Here is a 19441-nt window from a genome sequence, read left to right on the forward strand (position 1 = left end):
AAGATGAATTAACCAATAACATAAACTTACTAACTGAAAATCGGAATTTAAGTAAGAAAGTTAATAAATATGAATCAATTGTTGAAAAGTTTACCTTTAGTTCAGAAAGATTACAAATAATTTTTAAAAGTCAAAGAGTTGTTTCTAATAAAGCTGGTTTAGGATACAAACCTAAAGACAAACACAAATTACTTAAAAAAATTTTTGTTAAAGCTAAAGATACTCAAACTGAAAGCTTAACGTATTTTTGCAGTGATAAAATGGGACATAAGACAAACATTGCTAATCACAGAAAAACAGAAAATCAAAAGAAAGAAAAACATGTATGGGTTCCAAAAGGGACCACATATACTAACCATGAAGGACCCAAGAAAGCTTGGGTACCTAAATTCATTTGATGTGTACCTCTAGGAATGTCTTGCGGCCAAATGCAATGAAAAAAGTTGGTATTTAGACAGTGGCTGCTCAAAGCATATGACGAGTGACAAAAAATATTTCTTCATCCTTGAAGCAAAAGGAGGTGTAGTAACTTTCGGTGATAATAACCAAGGTCGTGTGATAGGCATTGGTAAAATTCAAATCACCCCTTCTACCTATATTGATAATGTATTGTATGTTGATGGTCTTAAGCATAATTTAATTAGTATCAGTCAATTATGTGATAGAGGATTCGATGTTTCATTTAAATCATCGTTATGCATAGTAACAAATCCAATTGACAATAGTATAATATTCAAAAGACTTAGACGTGGCAACGTATACATGGTAGATCTAGATGATCTCACTAAAAATAGCCACTGCTTAGTAGTTAATAATGACAAAGTCAATGAGGCAAGTTGGTTGTGGCATCGTAGGTTAGGTCATACTAGCATGGATACATTCTCTAAACTAATCAAAAAGGAATTAGTAGTTGGTTTACCAAAACTCAAATTTGAGAAAGATAAAGTTTGCAATGCATGCCAATTTGGTAAACAAACAAGGAATTCTTTTAAAACTAAAAATGCAATCTCAACTGCTAGACCATTAGAATTACTCCACATGGATTTCTTTGGGCCAACTAGAACTACTAGTTTAGGTGAAAAGAGATATGATCTTGTGATAATAGATGACTACTCTAGGTTCACATAGGTTTTGTTTTTGGCACAAAGATGAGGCATTTAACTTATTCAAGAAATTCTATAAGAAAATAACAAACGAAAAGAATACCACTATTATTGCAATAAGAAGTGATCATGGCATGAAATTTGAAAATCAACATTTTGAAAATTTCTATAGTGAAAAGGGAATAGAACATAATTTTTCTGCACCTAGAACTCCACAACAAAATAGTATGGTAAAAAGAAAAACAGAATTTTGGAAGAAATGGCAAGAACCATGCTATGTGAAAATAATCTCCTAAAGTACTTTTGGGCTGAAGCAATTAACACTTCATGCCATATCCTAAACAGGATTTTGTTAAGGCCTATTTTAAAGAAAACTCCTTATAAGCTTTGGAAAGAAAGAAAACCAAAATTAAATTACTTTCATGTGTTTGGTTGTAGATGCTTTATTCATAATAATGGAAAAGACAACAAAGACAACGTAGAAAAATTTGATGCCAAATCAGATGAAGGGATCTTTTTAGGGTACTCTTGGTCTAGTAGAGCATATAGAGTATTCAACAAAAGAACTCTTATGGTTGAAGAATCTATACATATTGTCTTTGATGAAACTAATGATACTTTCTCTAGCAAGGAAGTAGTTGTTGATGATGATGCAGGATTTCTAGAAGACAAACTTGAAAAGGTAAGCATTCACGAGGAAGAACAAAGGCAAAATGAAGAAACTCCTATAATCCAAGAGGAAACAACTGAGCATGATCTTACCAAGGTTTGGAGGTACGCTTATGGTCATCCTAAGAAATTAATTCTTGGTGATGCATCTCAACCAGTACGAACTAGAGCATCTCTTAGGAATTTGAATAATCACTTGGCTTTTGTTTCTCAGTTTGAATCTAAAAATATCAAAGAAGCTGAAAAAGATACTGATTGGATTAATGCTATGCAAGAGGAACTAAATCAGTTTAAACGAAACAATGTTTGGAACTTAATTGAAAGATCCACTGAATTTTTTGTAATTGGAACAAAATGGATTTTCAAAAACAAACTTGATGAGAATGGATTAGTAATAAGAAACAAGGCTAGACTAGTCGCAAAAGGATATAATCAAAAGGAAGGAATAGATTTTGGTGAAATCTTTGCTCCGATTGCTAGATTTGAAGCCATAAGACTTCTACTTGCATTTGCATGTCATATGGATTTCAAACTATTTCAAATGGATGTTAAAAGTGTATTTTTGAATGGATATATAACTGAATAAGTCTATGTTGAACAACCACCTGGTTTTGAAAATCATAATTATCCGAATCATGTTTATAAACTTAACAAAGCCTTATATGGTTTGAAGCAAGCCCCTAGGGCTTGGTATGAAAGGTTAAGCAAGTTTCTTTTGGATAATGGTTTCATTAGAGGACATGTAGACACTACCTTATTTCTGAAAAAGAAAAACATAGACATGCTAATAGTTCAGATTTATGTTGATGATATCATATTCGGTGCTACTAACAATTATCTTTGCAAAGAATTTGCTGAGCTCATAGAGGGAGAATTTAAAATGAACATGATGGGCAAACTAAACTACTTCCTTGAGCTTCAAATCAAATAATTAGAGGAAGGAATTTTCATCAATCAAGCAAAGTACATCAAAGAGATGTTAAACAAGTTTGAGATGAAGACTAGCAAAGCAATTGGTACACCTATGAGCTCTTCTTGCAAATTGGATAAAGATGAATCAGGTAAGAGTATAGATCAAAAGTTATATAGAGGCATGATTGGATCACTTTTATATCTTACAGCAAGTAGACCTGATATCGTATTTAGTATTTGCATGTGTGCTAGATATCAATCAAATCCAAAAGAATCACACTTGCTTGTTGTTAAGAGAATCTTTAAGTACTTAATTGGAACAATGAATGTAGGATTATGGTACTCTAAAGACTCAAATATAGACTTAATAGGATACACTGATGCTGATTTTGTTGGTTGTAAATTAGATGGAAAAAGCACCAGTGGTACATGTCAATTCTTAGAAGAAAACTTAATTTCGTGGTTTAGCAAGAAACAAAGTTCAGTTGCATTATCTACGGCGAAAGCCGAATATATTGCAGCAGGAAGTTGTGCTCAAAATTTATGGATTAAACAACTTGAAGACTATGGCATTAATCAAAACAAAGTGATGGTGTGCGTGCAGAGGGCTAAGCATGAATTTTAGAAAATTTTATGCGGAAAGAACGGGTTAAACATTTTAACCCAAAACATGCTTAATATTTTAGATATTTTAACTCTGGTACCAGTCGAAGACAGTCTTCAACTGCACATCGCATGTGGCGCGGGCTCAGTCCCAATACATAGGGTGACACCCGCGCGTGCCTATCAAAGCATTCATCACATGAGCCCCCGGGTGGAGAGCCACGCTTCATCACATGATCACGCGTGAGAGTTTCCAGGAATCGGATAGTCTCCACTAATCCTTTGCTTTGACACCAAATATCACAAAGCCCTCAGATTTCGAGGATTGTGTGATTCAAATAAATATGCATAAATCACAACTTCTTGTGATTTGAAGATTGAGATCACATTTCAACCGTAAAAGAGATCAGATCTCTTACCTTTAGAAAGGGGTTCCTTCAAGGATGCTTCGCAGCCGCACAAGTGTCCGGCCTCGATGACTCGTCCATGCGAAGCTCCGAAATGATCAGCTTTCCGTGGAGTGCTAGCTCGCAGGGAGGCAGAAGGTTGGCTGAAAGGGAGAAGAAGGAAGAAGATGGACCTTCACAACTCAAGAACTCCTTCTTGGGCTTTCACCTTTAGAGCTTTTCTCTCCTCTCACTCTCTTTCTCTAGTGCTCTTCATCTAAAGAAGAAAGAAGAGGGGTGGCCTATTTATAGGCCAAGAAGAAGGTGAGGTGTCCCTATGAGGTGTCCTGCTAGGACACATGTCACACATGCAAGGAAAAGAGGTGTCCTGCTCCGCCACGTATCATGCATGCAAAGGGGTGAGGTAGCCTGGAGGACGATGTCATGGATGACCTCATGAGGCAGATGAGGTCATGGATGACATCAGGAGTGTGAGGTGTCTAGGCCTGCCACATGTCACACATGCAAGCAAAAGAGGTGTCCTGCTTCGCCACGTGTCACGCATACAAGCAAAAGAGGTGTCCTGCTCCACCACGTGTCACGCATGCAAAGGGATGAGGTGGCCGGGATGTGGGTCCCACATACAGTATGTGGGTTCCATAAATGCAGGACGTGGGTCCCACATATAGTATGTGGGTCCCGCCTAGGCAGGACGTGGGTCCCACAAAGAGAAGGGAGTCCTCCTCATACTAGGATCATAATTGATTTTAATCCAATTTGACTCAAGCCAAATCTGATTTGGTTGGGAGCAAATTAGACATTTTCACCAAACCAATTTTGGTGTCAATTACTGTTTTACCAATTTCAAATCATATTTAAATTTGGTCAAGCCCAATCTCTATTACTCAATCAAATTGAGTCTAATCAGTGATCCAATCACCAATTAACTTCTCCAAGCAACAATTGCTTAGGGCAATCAGTCAATCACATTGACTATTTTACCTCTAGACGATTCTCAATCGTCCATCAGCCATTTGATCAATCCAAAAACTTCTAAGCGTGTGACCTCACAGGTTCGAACCTAAGCCGGTAGTACAAGAACACTTTCTGCACTAACCGAAGTAACCATCTAGCAATGGAACCCGACGACCGGATAGGCCGAATAGATGCAAAGCAACATTCTAGAACCTATGGACTATGGTTACCGCATAATTCATCCTCTTGATCAGAAAATGTCCAGGGTGGATTCAGAATCTGTCTACCCTGAAACGATCCATCCAGAAATATGTTTCAATTCAATAAGTCAAGTGATAGTGATTTGACTTTCTCTGGCCAGGGTACTACTTAATTGAAAACACAAGGCATTCACCCTTATTTCTAAGGGAGGTCAATCCTATCTTGATCTGCAACTGACTACCACAAGTACTTGACTGGACCCAGAAACCTTCTGTCGCTGGATTAGAAATCCAAGTAGTTCGGCACCAAAGTACAGTGAGTTGCTTGCAAGCCACCGGTTGCAATCACAGGTCTAAAGGATACATATACCCATATCCACTCGGAACAACTCTTGACAAGAGAGAGTCCGTCAATTGGTCACGTTCAGTGAACGTACACTACCATTCACTTGTATATCATACTAGTATCTCTATACTCTTTGGTTTGGAAGACAACCAACAAATATGATACACAATCACCTACGCCCGATAATACTATCGTCCTATTAATAGTATATCATACGGTCATGAACATTTAAGGACCTGTGTGACAAAATCATATTTCATTACACAAAGCAGTCCTAAGGACTTCATCACATCGGAGTTTGTGAAGATGTTCTGGTGATGAATAAATACCATGTTATTTATAATTGATTCAAATACATTTACAATCAAAAATTGATTGGATTTAGGACACAATTCCCAACACAAAGTTCCCATAAATTGTGATAATACCGGTGCCATAAACTTAACTAAAAATCCAATTCAACATTCAAGAACTAAGCATATCGAGATAAGACACCATTTCATAAGAGATCATGTTTTGAATAGTGATGTATTGCTTGAATTTGTATATACTGAAAATCAACTAGCTGATATCCTCACAAAATCCTTGAGTGAGGAAAGATTTTTTTTCCTTAGAAGAAGAATAGGAGTGATTGACCCATTTCAATAATTTATCCTTTACTCCTATTGACTTAAATCTTTCGATGACATATCTCAATTTAATATGAGTTCATCTTTGTCATATAAGCCTAGAGAAATTATTAGAATTCAATCTAGAAATATTTGAATTCAAGAATCTAGAACATGTTTAGACTAGATAGGGTTCGAGCCGACACGAGATGGGACTGCGAGTCGACTCGAGCCATTGTGCGAGTCGTCTCGAGGACGGGTGGACGATTTTCTTGGAAAAAGCTGTTATCGGTAATAGGAATGAGCTGTCCATATTAAAGCTTGAGCTGACTCAGTGATGGGACATTTACTTTAGATACGAAGCCGACTGTTCCTCTTCTCTTTCAAGCCTCCTTCCATTCGTGACCTAGATCTCCTTCGGTTCTTCCTAGATTTCTCAAAAATAAAAACATTCCGTAGGAAAAATCCGGCACAAGCGACTCCAGATGAAAGAAGGTCCACGCGCCAAAAAACCAACCCAACAGAGTCCGTAATCCCGATCTCCCCTTCGCCCTTGGCCGAGAGAGTCATAACCAAAGGTAGGAGAATCGATTTTAAATTTCTGGAAAGGGAAGGATTTACAATAGGAGAAAAGTTGAAAGCCTTGGGTTGGAATTTCATTTGCTCATTGGATTTACCCATCTACCCTGACCTAGTTAGAGATTTTTATAGTTCCTTGAAGACGGATACCAAAATAGGAATGTTAATTAGCTCTGTTAGAGGAATTGAAATGATAGTGATTGCACAATTGTTTGCTCGAACTCTGAAGATGCCAAATGAAGGAATCACTGCTTCAATACATGCTGATAAAGGTGCGGCTCTTAGAGCAATATTGGGTACTGGGAAAGAATGAAATAGGTCCTTTGGAAGCCATTACAGCAGCCCATCTACCTGTCGAAATGAGGCTTCTTCACAGCATCCTAGGGAGAATCTTGCTCCCCAAGACGGGACGTTTTGAAAGATTGACGGAGAGAGACATTGCAGTCATGCACCCTGTGTTGATAGGTTCTCAGCTAAACTTACCTAGAATGATGATGATCTATATGAGAGGCAGCCACAAAGACCATGCTGAGTCTACCCTATGGAATGACTCTCACTTTATTGTTTAGAGTATTTGAAATCGTCATCCCCGAGAAGGAGCCACAGATAGTACTCCATCATGCTGATGTATATAATGAAAAATCCTTGCACATAATGGGGTTCAGAAAAATGAATAGAAAATGGCAACGAAAAGAATCTAGACAACTAGAAGAAGGTGAGCCTAGCCGAGCACAAGCAAAGACTGCACCCCTCACCTTCATCATCTGACTCTCCCTATAGCTAATCTTCAGAATCATCTAAACAGCCGGCGGCATCATCTATGAGATTGGATGATGATCAGATGAAGAAAATGATCAGAATAACTACAGATGAAGTGGATACCAAACTGACAGAAAAGATAGAACAGGGTATCCAGAGGATTGAGACCATAGCTCATCTCCAAGAGGACCGACTCCAACGCCTTGCGACCGATGTAGAAAGGATTGCCACCAGTCTGGGGCGACAGCCAGCAGCATCATCTTTCAAAGGTCGTCCTTCTAGAGCGATAGCTGGCAGGCATTCTCGGCCTCCTCAGTGCACATGGATTGCCTCCCATACTAGATATCTTAGGTATTTTCCTAGAGGTCCTCCTTCTAGGGCTAGTAGTCCTGAAAACATTACTTCAGATGAAGAATAGGTTGACTTGAATGCAACTGTTTTTGGACTACTATCTCATGTATAGATCCACTAAGCTTTTACTGTCACCATCATGTGATGAGCATTTTGTACTCACTTATACATCACCGATGTAGTCCCTCTTTTGCAATGCAATGAATATCCGTTTGGGCAATTTAACTTATTTTGAGATCATCTCTCTTATTCTTATTTGACTTGAATGAAATCTACTTCAATTTTTGCTGATGACAAAAAGAAGGAGAAGAATTAAATATAAGAATGCATAGATTGAGGGGGAGAAGCAAAAACAATGGATGAATTATAATGAACTAAAAGCATAAATTCAGACTGAAAGACCCTTGATAATTACGAATGAAAAGACAAGACTATAGTATGTGACTAAAAGCAACTCATTAAGTAAAGTATAAGCAAAACAATTGATTGCATATTATCAATACTTATACAATTCCAAATGAAAGGGGGAGCTTTAAGTTTGAAGTTTATTGTTCATACCTTTCAACTTTTTGGATAAACTAAATCAACAAACATTGAATTCATTTTAATTCTTTTGACTTAACTCATAGTATGTGTAAATTAATTTGCATATACTCAGTGTTTTGTTATCATTAAAAAGGAAAAGATTGTTGAGTGATTGTTGTTCCCCTATTTGATTTTGATGAGCCCAAAACACTTGAGTATATTTTATATTATACTAATGAATTCAAATAAGTGTTTCAGGAAAAATATTGTTGAATGTGCTCGAATGATTTTAAAAATTGGTTCAAGGGGCTTTTAATTCCACCATTACTATGTTTGGAACCAATCTCAATTTTCACCCTGCACTCGAGTTGACTCTGAAAGATTCTCGAGTCGACTCTGGCACAAAGGCTGTTAAATGGCACACACTCGAGCCGACTCTTACTTCGGGCGAGTCGACCCCCGATGGATTGACAGAAAGAAGAATTTCTAAGCACAGAGCGCGAGTCGACTCCAAGAGCAAAGACAGAGAAGTATTTTCTGAAGTACAGTGCCCGAGTCGACTCCAACTATGGACGAGTCGACTCCTACAAAAAGACAGAAGACCAGCTTTTGAGCTAACTGATAGTGAGTCGTCTCCAACTGATATCGAGTCGTCTCCGACTAATATCGAGTTGACTCCAACTATAGTCGAGTCGACTCCTACCAAAAGACAGAAGACCAGTTTTTAAGCCAATTGATAATAAGTCGTCTCCAGCAGACATCGAGTCGTCTCCGATTAGTATCGAGTCGCCTCCAGCTATGGACGAGTCGACTCCAACAAGAAAGACAGAAGAATGGTTTCTGTCCGACTGAGACCAAGCCAACTCAAGAATTTCACAAGCCGACTCGAGAAGATCATGAGTCGACCACATACAGATGCGAGTCGACCCCAGAACGGTCTCTAACAAAAAACAGAAAGGCAGCCGAAAACATCCAAGCTTTAGAGTCGACCCCACACAGATTCAAGTCGACTCCAAGGACCAAGTCAGAGAATCGAGCCGCCTCCAATACGAAAGACAGAAGGTCAGTTTCTAATACACTGAGATCGAGTCGATTCCAACTGTGTTCGAGTCGACTCCAACTGTGCTCGAGTCGACTCCAACAAGAGAAGATAAAAAATCAAAATCAGGTTCTGCACACTGAGACCAAGTCAACACCTGAAGGCTGCGAGTCGACTCTCGTTTGGCGAGTCGACTCCTAAATATCACGAACCGTCTCCTGAAAGAAATACCTGGACATTACTATTAAGAGATAGAATAAGCGAGTCATCTCCTAAAGAACACGAGTCGTCTCCAGTTTCAGCCGAACTATCTCCTAGTCACGCGAGTCGATTCCAATCTCAACGGTCATATTGTCAGGCTACACAGTAATGTCAGAACGGCTCTATTACCCTCTCCAACAGCTATTTTTCAAAAAGGAGAGCCTTGAAAAGTGTTTAAAAGGAGATGGGAGACAAGAATAAAATATCCATTGAAGAGCATTCAAGTTTACATCTTCCCAAAAGAAAGTTAAGAGCTTTTTTTGAAAAGAGAAAGGGGAGTTACTACGCTCATATTAATTTCAGAATTACTCCTCACATTCAAGGCTCATTTATCCGATCCTCAACCACCGGAGCATTCAAGAGAGGATCCAAAAAAGGAGAAGCCACATTTTTCTCTAGCATAAAATCTGTTTGAGAGCTTCTATCCCTTTTATATTGTTTATATATTGCTGTAACTTATATACTCTATTTTTTTTTGTTCTTGATTTGATCAGGGGATTAAATCAAGGGGTTTAATGGTTGTGGGTAAGCCTGTGTAAAATCAACATTGTGTAGGTTATAGTTGGTAATCCGGAGAAAACCAACTGGGTTGGATTGTGAGCCCGTGAAAACAATCAGGTTGGTTCTAGTCGGTGAGCCTGTGAAAACCAACCGAGTTCGTTGTGATCTCGTGAAAACAAATTAGGTTGTGAACTTGTAAAACAATTGGGTGTAATCCTAGGAATTACAGTGAACTCCTAAGTGAGGCTTGGGGAGCGGATGTAGGAGCAAGGTTGGCTCCGAACCACTATAAAATTTTGTGTGTTTTTGAGTGTCTCTTCCGCATTGCTTTATTCATAAGTTGATTTATCTTTCTAGATTAAAATCAAGAAAGCTTTTATAAGATTACTTAAAAAGTATCAAAATTTTATTAAAACCCAATTCCCCCCCCCCCCCTCTTGGGCTGTCTACTGGGCAACACCTTGTCTTCGGCCTTTTTCTTTCGAACATCCTTTCTTGGCTTCTTCTCGATCTTCTGCTTCTTCGCAGACTTTTTCTTCCAGGTAGACTTTTTCTTGGAAGTAGAAGTCAACTCGACAGCAAGAACTGTGCCCCTTGAACTCTTCAAGGCTCCCTCAATTGTTACCAACATGTTTAACAATTCAAGTTTGGTGCATTCAATCTTGTTCATGTGATAGTTTACTATAAACTACCCATATAAAAAAGGAAGGGATTGCAGGATCAAATCGGTTTGCAATTCCTTGTGCATGTTTATGCCGAGCTTCTCAAGCTCTTCCAAGTCCTTTATCATGGACAGACCATGATCATGGACAGACTGCCCATCGTGCATCTTAGCCTTGAAGAGCCTCTTGGACACTTCAAACCGAGCTGTGCGACTCTGTTTACCATACAACTCTTGCAAGTGATTCAATATCCCTGGCAGTCTTCATGTTCTCATGCTGGTATTGTAGTTCATTGGACATGGATGCCAAAATGTATCATCTAACTTTATTGTCATCATCCGTCCACTTAGCATGCGTCTCACGCTGTTCAGCAGTCGGACGGGCTGGTAACACCGGAGTATCATGGTCCAGTACATAACCTAATTTCTCACAACTTAAAACAATTTTCAAGTTGCAGAGCCAATCCTTATAATTGGGTCCGGTCAATCAGTTGTTCTCAAGGATACGGGTCAAGGAATTATAGGCTGACATTTTTATTTGCAGAGTAAAGATTCTAGTTAGAATTTTATACTTGAATTTAAATTTATATTTATTTTAGAAACTTTTAAAACAAACATCTTCCACTATTTCTTCGAATCTCCTACACTCCTTTAGTAGAGAAACGAAAACTTGCGACTCTAGGTTTCAAGTGGGGTGCTACGGTTCCACCAATTTACATGTCACCTCACCTAATAGTTATTGGTGATACATAAACGATGAGTGTACAACTTTTTGTACAATGCTTCTTAAGCAAGTTGTAGCCTACTTGGTCTCCAAGTCATAAGGGCCTCACCTAACAGTTATTGGTCCCGTTTCTTGGTTAAGTCAGTCCCACCATATTTTTTGCAGAAGTAAAGTCGTCATTGGGTCCTCACTTAATAGTTATTGGCGTCCAACCCCACCTTTACCCCCACAACATCTCATGCTAATAGAAAAGTCCAGTCCTCCGATGCAACTTGCCCACTGTGTCCAGCCGAGACAAATTAACACCGAAAAGACCTTAGCAACTCTACTACAGTGGAAGTCCTCTAGACTTAATATTAGGTAATCAAGTCTTTAGTGATTCCAACTTTGAGCTCTTCATAGAAGGTAATCAATCAATTGGCCAGATAAGCAGGTGGGAGGCTCTTCTTACTCAGAGAGTAAGGTCCTAATTAAGTAACCACCTTTAATGCTTTTGTAGACACCAATTAGATCAATTAATCAAATATGGCTAGCTCAATATATCATTCACTCTCGACTGTTTGAGAAGATTTTAGATCTCGATTAGGGTTTATATCTTATGTAAATATGAAACTCCCTTCATATGTTATGCGTTTACATCTTATGTAAAATGACTTATTTGTTTAGATTTACACCCTATGTAAATATGAAACCCTTTCATATGTCATGTGTTTACATCTTATGTAAATGACATTTTAGTTTACGTTTACATCTTATGTAAATGACCTAACCTATGTGGGTTTTTATTCACATCTCGTGTAAAGATTGTTTAACATACATACACATCTCATGCATATATCAATTTTCTTTTAAGCATAAGCCTAAACAAAATTATCCTTTAATGATCATGAATCCATGATTTGATCATACCTTATGCATCTTATGCATATATCAATTTCCTTTTAAGCATAGGTATAAAGAGAAATTTATCTTTTTATGATCATGAATCTTTGATTGAGCCTTATCACATGCATCTCATGCATATAATTTCAGATCTGAAAGTTTTAATTATAATATGCTATCAACTAAAATTTTGATCATGCAAGATATGATTTTAATTATTGCAATCTCATTGTTAATTAAAAACAACATGCAAGATCAAGATTTTAAAACAAAAATCTGCATGTTGAAATTTCAGCACGCAGAAATTTCAACACGCAGAAATTTCAGCAAGCATATAAAAAATTCAGATCTTAATTAAATCCTAATCAAGCTTATTAATCTTAATTTAAAATCCCAAAAATGCGGCTCTGATATATCCAATGGTGGGCAAGGCTAGATTTCACTCGATAGAAATCTAGTGGGGAAGGATTTCAGGGCACGATGATTGAATGCATAACCCATTCTTGATTAAAGCAATCATCAAACCGTAGGAGGGGACTGCTTCCAAAATCCTTCTTCTCCCACAGTTGGGTAAGGGGGAAGTAAATTACCCTAGAGTACTACCCGGCGACTTCCCTTGCCCGCTTTTGCTCCGATGAAGGCATTGGAAGTGCTGTTGATTGTGCTCCTCAAAGAAAGAAGGTCAGTATCTGCAGTGGAGTAAGAATCCCCCGTGGAACAATGGTCTAGCCCCACGGACTAGTCGTTCAGTAGTCTTACAGAGCAATCACTCAATGGTCCAATTGTTTAGCCCTTCGAAGGGGCAATGAAGTAAGCGCAAGTGAGTTTGAAAGCACACTTTTCTAGCCAGCGGGTAAGATAGCAAACCAGACTGGAAAGAGCGCTAACGGTATAACGGATAAGAGTACCAGTAGTTCTGAGTCTCATTCCCCAAAGTAAAAGGAAGAGATAGGGAATCTATTCTATCCTTAGGCTAATGGTTTGCAGGCCATTTCTCTTCGATGTAGTTTGAGTTCACTTATATGCGGTTTTCTGGGTTCTACCTTCCGGTACGTTTTTCAAAAGGAAAGTGGATTCGTCGATCCAGCCAAGCTGCCAAACCTTTTTCTTATTTTTTGAATTTCACTCGCTATACTTTTTTCTTATTTTATTAACTCAGAATTGCTGTTTGCTTCTTCTAATTATATCAACGCTTTACTCCTACAATTATTTATTTGTTGAGATAATACTCCAGAAAAGGAAGGACTGTTTTGAGGATGAGTAATTACTGGATCCGCTCGTCTAACTAGAAAACTCATGGCCCCATGGGTAAATAAAGAGCTATGTCGACTCCAAAACCACGGCTCGTGTGTGAACCATCAAAGAATAATAACCATAAGGTCGGTACAAAAATACTTTTTTTTCCTGCTGCTCAATCCCTCATATCGCCCGGCTCTCTTACTTACGAGAGACGCAAGAAGTAGGTGCGAAGCCTTTCAAAGCCCAAACAAGCTTTCTTCGTTCGCACCTTTTAGCCTTTGTTATAGAAGTGGAAGGATTCGTTGATAGTTTGCTCTCTTGCTAGAGTAGGTATATGTGGATTCGGGTTGCCTAAGTAGAAGGCATGGAACTACTGATTCCCTTGCGATCTTGTCTTCCTAGTTACTATAGAAGGATCAGCGCACGGATCAGGCTGACTCGCGGAAATAGGAAAATGCTTGCATCTCTTTTATAAAGTAATTGATTGACCTTTGGCACTAGTTCTATTTAGAAGTACTTGGGATATATGTCAAAGGGAAAAAGGAAGGAAAGCCTTTTTTTTCTAGTCGCCCTTTATTTGCTAAGCTAATGTTAAAGTATAACCTGTTGAAGCTCAAAGCTTACAATTCCCCACTCACTAACACTCACAAGGAACAAACCAAACCTGCAACTTAAACGAAGGCTTTCCCAATGACACCAGCTCTCTTTCCCGTTGTTGGGAGCATTTTGGTAACAGGTTGTATACTAACAATAAAAATTCCAGAGAGAATAGGTGTATATGCGCCTTAAAATAAAATAAAAGACTTTCGGGATTGAAATTTGAATTAATTTAATTGAGCTCGATCGAGCCTTTGAATTAGAACTAGAAGGTAAGGCCAAAGCCTTCTCAAGTCCCAAGAATTAACAAAGCTCGGATCTCATCAGTCAAAATGAACTGATTCTAACTGGTCCGTCACTTCATTGACTTCGTTAAGATGCTGTCTGAAACTCCCTCCTTCGGACATCTTCAAATTGAACGATACCTTAATTAAATGTACCTTGTTTGCTGTAGATGGCTGTTCATACATACTGGAAAGGGCTGCCATGAGAGATGTAGTCGTCTTCTCATTTTTTATGGTGAAAGCAACATACTTCGACAACGATAGCCATATGGTGCCGAGTGCTTTCGGCTCAAGTATCTTCCGCTCCGAATCCTTTTCAATTAGAAGGTGAGGTAAGTCAATGCTAGTGAATATAATCCTAATTTGACACATGGAAGGTGTAAGATAGGCTCCTTACTGGACTGGATTGATTGATAGATTCTATGATGTACGGCAATGAAAGAGCCTTTAAACTCACGATTTACCTTATCTTTGGGTGGAACTCTTGAGGCTTGCAAACGTGCCTTTTCTTTAATTTGCCATACAATGTGTTTGGGGCAAGATCCGTCATACCGATACCGGTCGGCGTACCGATGGCAGCCCGGACCAGTACGTACTGGTCCCATACTGGTCTGTACCGATCCCATATCGGTTCTCCAATGATAAGCTACTGGTACCGGATTTCACGCTGATCCGGTACCGGTCCCAAGCCGGACTGGTATGTACCGGCCTGTACCAGCTGGTACGGACCAGTACGGCAGACCATGGTTTGGGGGTCTAGTGCGACCAGTACTCCTGCTTAGTCTGATTGTTCATCTTGCTGGTTCCGTGAAATAGATCGTTACACCTTTTTTCGAAATAGCTACAATCGATCCTGCCGGCCTTCCACGTTCGGATCTACTGATTCGACAGTGTCTCGAAGCCCAGAAAGCTTGGAAGATGCCTTTTTCGTAGACTGTAGAAAATTCATCATATTTTTTTTCAGATTCTCAGGTTGCTGCTCTAGCGTCTGCTTCGTCGGGTCTTGAATCGGATGTTTCGTCTGCTTCTCCAAGACCTTTATCCTCTTCTTATGGTTCAGCTGATACTCCTATAGCCCTTTGCTTCTTGGCTTGCTTTGCTCTTCGAGCTCTTCCTTCGAGCTGTGCTCTCTCTGCGCGCGCTGCTCTCTCTTCGCGCTTCCAGGGCCAAGGGCCACCCATAAAAGTTCGATGCAGGAACCTTTTTATAAAATAGAAAGCCCGCGCAAACGTGGTCTCATAGGATAGGTCAGGGTCGACCTTGAAGCAAGCATTAGTCGTTCATCCTCTATTCAAATGCGAAGTGTTGAGATATCCGGGCTGTTAAGCCAAGGACCCCCGGAGCTTCGGAACCGCCCATTTAGGAGTTTTTCTTCGCCTTGTTGCAAACCCAGCCCCTAGCCCGGAGATGAAAGCTGCAAGGATTTTACTACTATTTGAGGTAGGCATATTTTCTCACTTTTGGAAAGCTTACAATTCATAGGCAGGCCAAAGAATCCCTAGCTTCAGAAGTGGCAATTGCATAGAGAACAGTTGCAGGTCGAAGATGAACCTTGCTGTTTAGTTTCTGCATGACAAATACGATAGATTGTGTTACGCGAAAATGACGCCATGCCCGATTTAAAGATATAAATATTGCTGCTTACTCCAATCCTAAACAAGCTTCAAAATGCACATAGGCTAGAGTGAGCAGTAAGAAGAGAAAGAAAGCAGTAAGCCAATTAGCCCCCCGACAACTAGAGCATAAGCAGACGCAGCTAAAAAAACTAGATGTCATAGGCTAGCTCAAAACGTCGAGGTAATAGCTTGAGGTCCTAATCTGACTGAGTTGTATTTAGGATAAGCGGGAAGGCTCAATAGAACGGGATCCTCACGTCTACAATGGAGCTTCGCCTTGACTACAAAGTTTAGGGTGCTTCACTCATGCGGCTTTGCTAGATGGATGCAGAATAGTTGGATGGAGTCTCGCTCAGTCAATTAGTCTAGCCTCCTTTCCGAGTCAGATTTTTTTCGGAATTGTTTCTTGTCAAGTGAAAATGGAGATTCAAAAATGGTTGGAACTATCTGAACACGACGTTTTTTGGGGAGTCGGCATCCATTATGTGGAAGTTGGGTCACATCGTGCCCAACGTCCCGGGGCGGGGCACTCTGACGATGAAGAGAGCAAACAAAGGCGAGTTTGAAATTTGCATTTGTAGTCTTGTTGCACGGTAGAAGAAATTCTATCATTGCCCTATCTGAAGACGTAAGGCGAGGCCCTGATTTTGCAATGGAACAGGAGAAAGGGGAGTGTGGCGGGCGGGCACCTTTGCTTCCGAAAAACTAGTTCCACTCGACCTCCAGTACTGGGCTAAGAGCAAGGGAGGTTCTCGGAAGCTATCTTTCTCTCCGGAGAAGGAATTACTAAAAACTCTATGAGAATTTGAATAAGGTAAATGAAGTCACCCCTTTCCTGTAAGGTTAAGGACGGAATTACAACTTTTCATTCTCCGATAGGGAAATCCTTTCTCCGCTAAAAGCTCCATGAGAATTTGCTAGGAATAAGGAATTGTAACTCTTATGGAATAGTCCCGAAGAAGGAATTGGCATAAGGAATACAATAAGGAATTACCTCTTTCCATTAAAGATAAGGCTTTTCCTCTTTCCATTTCCAAATAATGGTGGCGGAATTGTCACAGGTGGGAATTGTCCTCTTTCCATTTTAGTAAGGAATACTGTCACTCAACTGGCACGAAAGATGGAATAGTTTTTATTTACTTTGAAATAGTCAACTCTGGAATTATAGTTTTGAATTGTCACTCTTTCAATTAAGGAATTGGTCTAACCTAAGGAATTTGCTAGGAATTGTCGGAATTGTCTTTTATACCTTTTCCTCTTCCTTTTATATAAAGAATTTTTGAGTTTGTAGAAATTCAAGACTAAGAATAGCAACCGTAACCTTACGGATCTCCTCCTCAAAATGTCACAGGTAAGTTAAGGAATAAGGTCTTGTCCTCTTTCCGAAGAAGAGTGTTACCCCTTTTCCTAAGATAAGGAATACCTTTTCCTAAGATGCACCATCTTATAAGGAATTGGTGGAATTACATGAATTACTGTAAAAAGGAATTGTCCTCTCTGGAAAAAGAAAGATGGAATTCGACTTTTCCTTCCCTGGGATGGAATTGCTCTTCCTTATAAGACGATAATTTGAATAAGGAATTGCTACTCAAAACTCTTCCAATCAGGAATAGTTCGAGTGAATAAGGTAGTCGATAGAATAATCCGGCCTAAGGTATTGTCCGAGATAAAATCAATATTTGACAGTTAAGGAATAGTCCGAGTAAGCTCTCACATAGTATTTGACAGTTAAGGAATACGGGAAGTCAGCCCTTTCGAATTGAAAGAAAGTGTCTACGACTTCCTTTTCTGTCCGGCCCTTGAGGTACTAACTAACATGTATGTATTTTCAGTGGATTTTTGTCCTACACTTCAAGCTCGTATCTTCGCATCTTGCCTTTAGGTTTTATCGACTTGCATGCTGATGAGCTCTTTCCCTCGGGTTCTGTGACTCGAGTAACAGGAGCTCTACGCTAGAGCACAAAAGAACGGCATCTCTCTATCGGATTGCGTTAGCCCTTTGGTATCCCATTGGCTTACCCCGACGGTATTTGTATCGGTATCTCGTTCTGATAGACTTGCTTGCGCATCTTGTCTTTGGTTTGATACATTTATAGTCCGCGCTTTATGTGGCATGGCCGGTGTACCTCCAAAGATGGGTTATCCAGGGGTCGAAAGTTTAGATATACCTATTTTTTTCAATAAGAAAAGCGCTTCCCTAGATCCCACAAAAGATCGTTGACAAGCCTGATCCCTAATCGTGGAATTGTGACTTTCGTTCCATTTCTGCCTCAGGCAGGATCAAAACTCTTTATTTTCGGAGTTAGATTTAAGCCCTTCTGAGTGATCTCTTTCGGCAAGGAGAATTTCTACCTTGTGGTCTTCATTCCCGATTCTCTTCCCCACCCATCGCCCATGTTTAACACGTGTTACAGGCTGCTAAAATGTCATTATCGAACTTGAGTTGGAGCTTCTTACCCTCAATCTCGATCTACATCCTAATAAGGAAGTAAAGTCTTCAAGTGCTCTCTGCCTCGAGTGCGGTCTTTCGCTCTATCTCTAAACATTCCTTCCTACCCTGGCTCCCTTCAGGGAACCTTCCTTCGCGACTCTTAATAATCACATACTGACGAATAAGGGGTAAGAACCCGCATTTACAAATAAATTCATACGGCGAGATAAGGAATACAAGGTCGATGAAAAAAATCCCTTACTACCCTTTCACTACCGTTTTTATTAGAACTTATCTAAAGAAAAGGAGAATCTTCCCGCTTCGGATGATGCCTCAGTAGCGCGCTTTCACCACTGCAAATTGTTCCATTCCTGCGGCTCATGGATATTTGAAAGCTGGCTTACGACAAACCATTTTGGTATTATTAAAAAAAAACTCTAAAAGACCCCACCTTTAAGCTTCGGACGCCCCTCCTTTTCTCCCTTGTGTGGCTCGCATGAAGGATGGGACAATCCCATCCTTTCATGCTCAAATTTTCTAATCCAATTAGAAAATATTTGGTCCCTCTTGATCAATTGAATTCTAATCCAATTAGAACCCAATGTGTCCTCCAATTTGATTCATGTGAATCCTAATCCAATTAGGATCCAAATTGGACTTCATGATTTAAGTTTCTTATCTAACAAAGAGTTCTAATTAATTAGACCTTCCCATCCTTATCCAATAAGGTTAAGTCTAATTTAATTAGGTCCAATTGAATCAATTAAATTACAATCTAATTGCAAATCCTTCTTCTTTAACTCACTAACTCTTAGTGGGTTAAACCAATTGTCAATCAAATTGACAATCTAGACCAATTGCGATTCTAAATCGCAATCCAACCATCGGAACAATCAAAACCTCTAATGTGTGTGACCCCATAGGTTCTATTCTGTCTGGTAGTGAGATATATTGTGATCTCTATCACAATATCATTGAAACTCCTTTCAATGGGTTGAAACAATTTTCAACACTACTCATCAAGGTTCACTGATCATCAAGTAAATGCCTTTGAGTCCCACAATCCACTAGTGATACCTAGCAGTATATAATGGCAACCCAGCAGAATGGAATGGATGAACCTCTAGGTGCAGTTAGCGTATGATACAGTATCTCTATCGTGGATCCCGACATGATGGAGGTTATGGATA

At 39.5% G+C, this 19441-nt stretch overlaps 1 protein-coding gene across 5 annotated transcripts in view; it reads right to left on the reverse strand.

Annotated features, from left to right (window-relative positions):
• LOC103708382 (ELMO domain-containing protein A) overlaps window positions 1–19441 on the reverse strand; it is a 71819-nt gene that overhangs the window by 45368 nt on the left and 7010 nt on the right. The window lies entirely within an intron of this gene.

Source organism: Phoenix dactylifera, unplaced genomic scaffold (assembly GCF_009389715.1).
Source record: "Phoenix dactylifera cultivar Barhee BC4 unplaced genomic scaffold, palm_55x_up_171113_PBpolish2nd_filt_p 000554F, whole genome shotgun sequence".
Taxonomy (NCBI): Eukaryota; Viridiplantae; Streptophyta; class Magnoliopsida; order Arecales; family Arecaceae; genus Phoenix; species Phoenix dactylifera.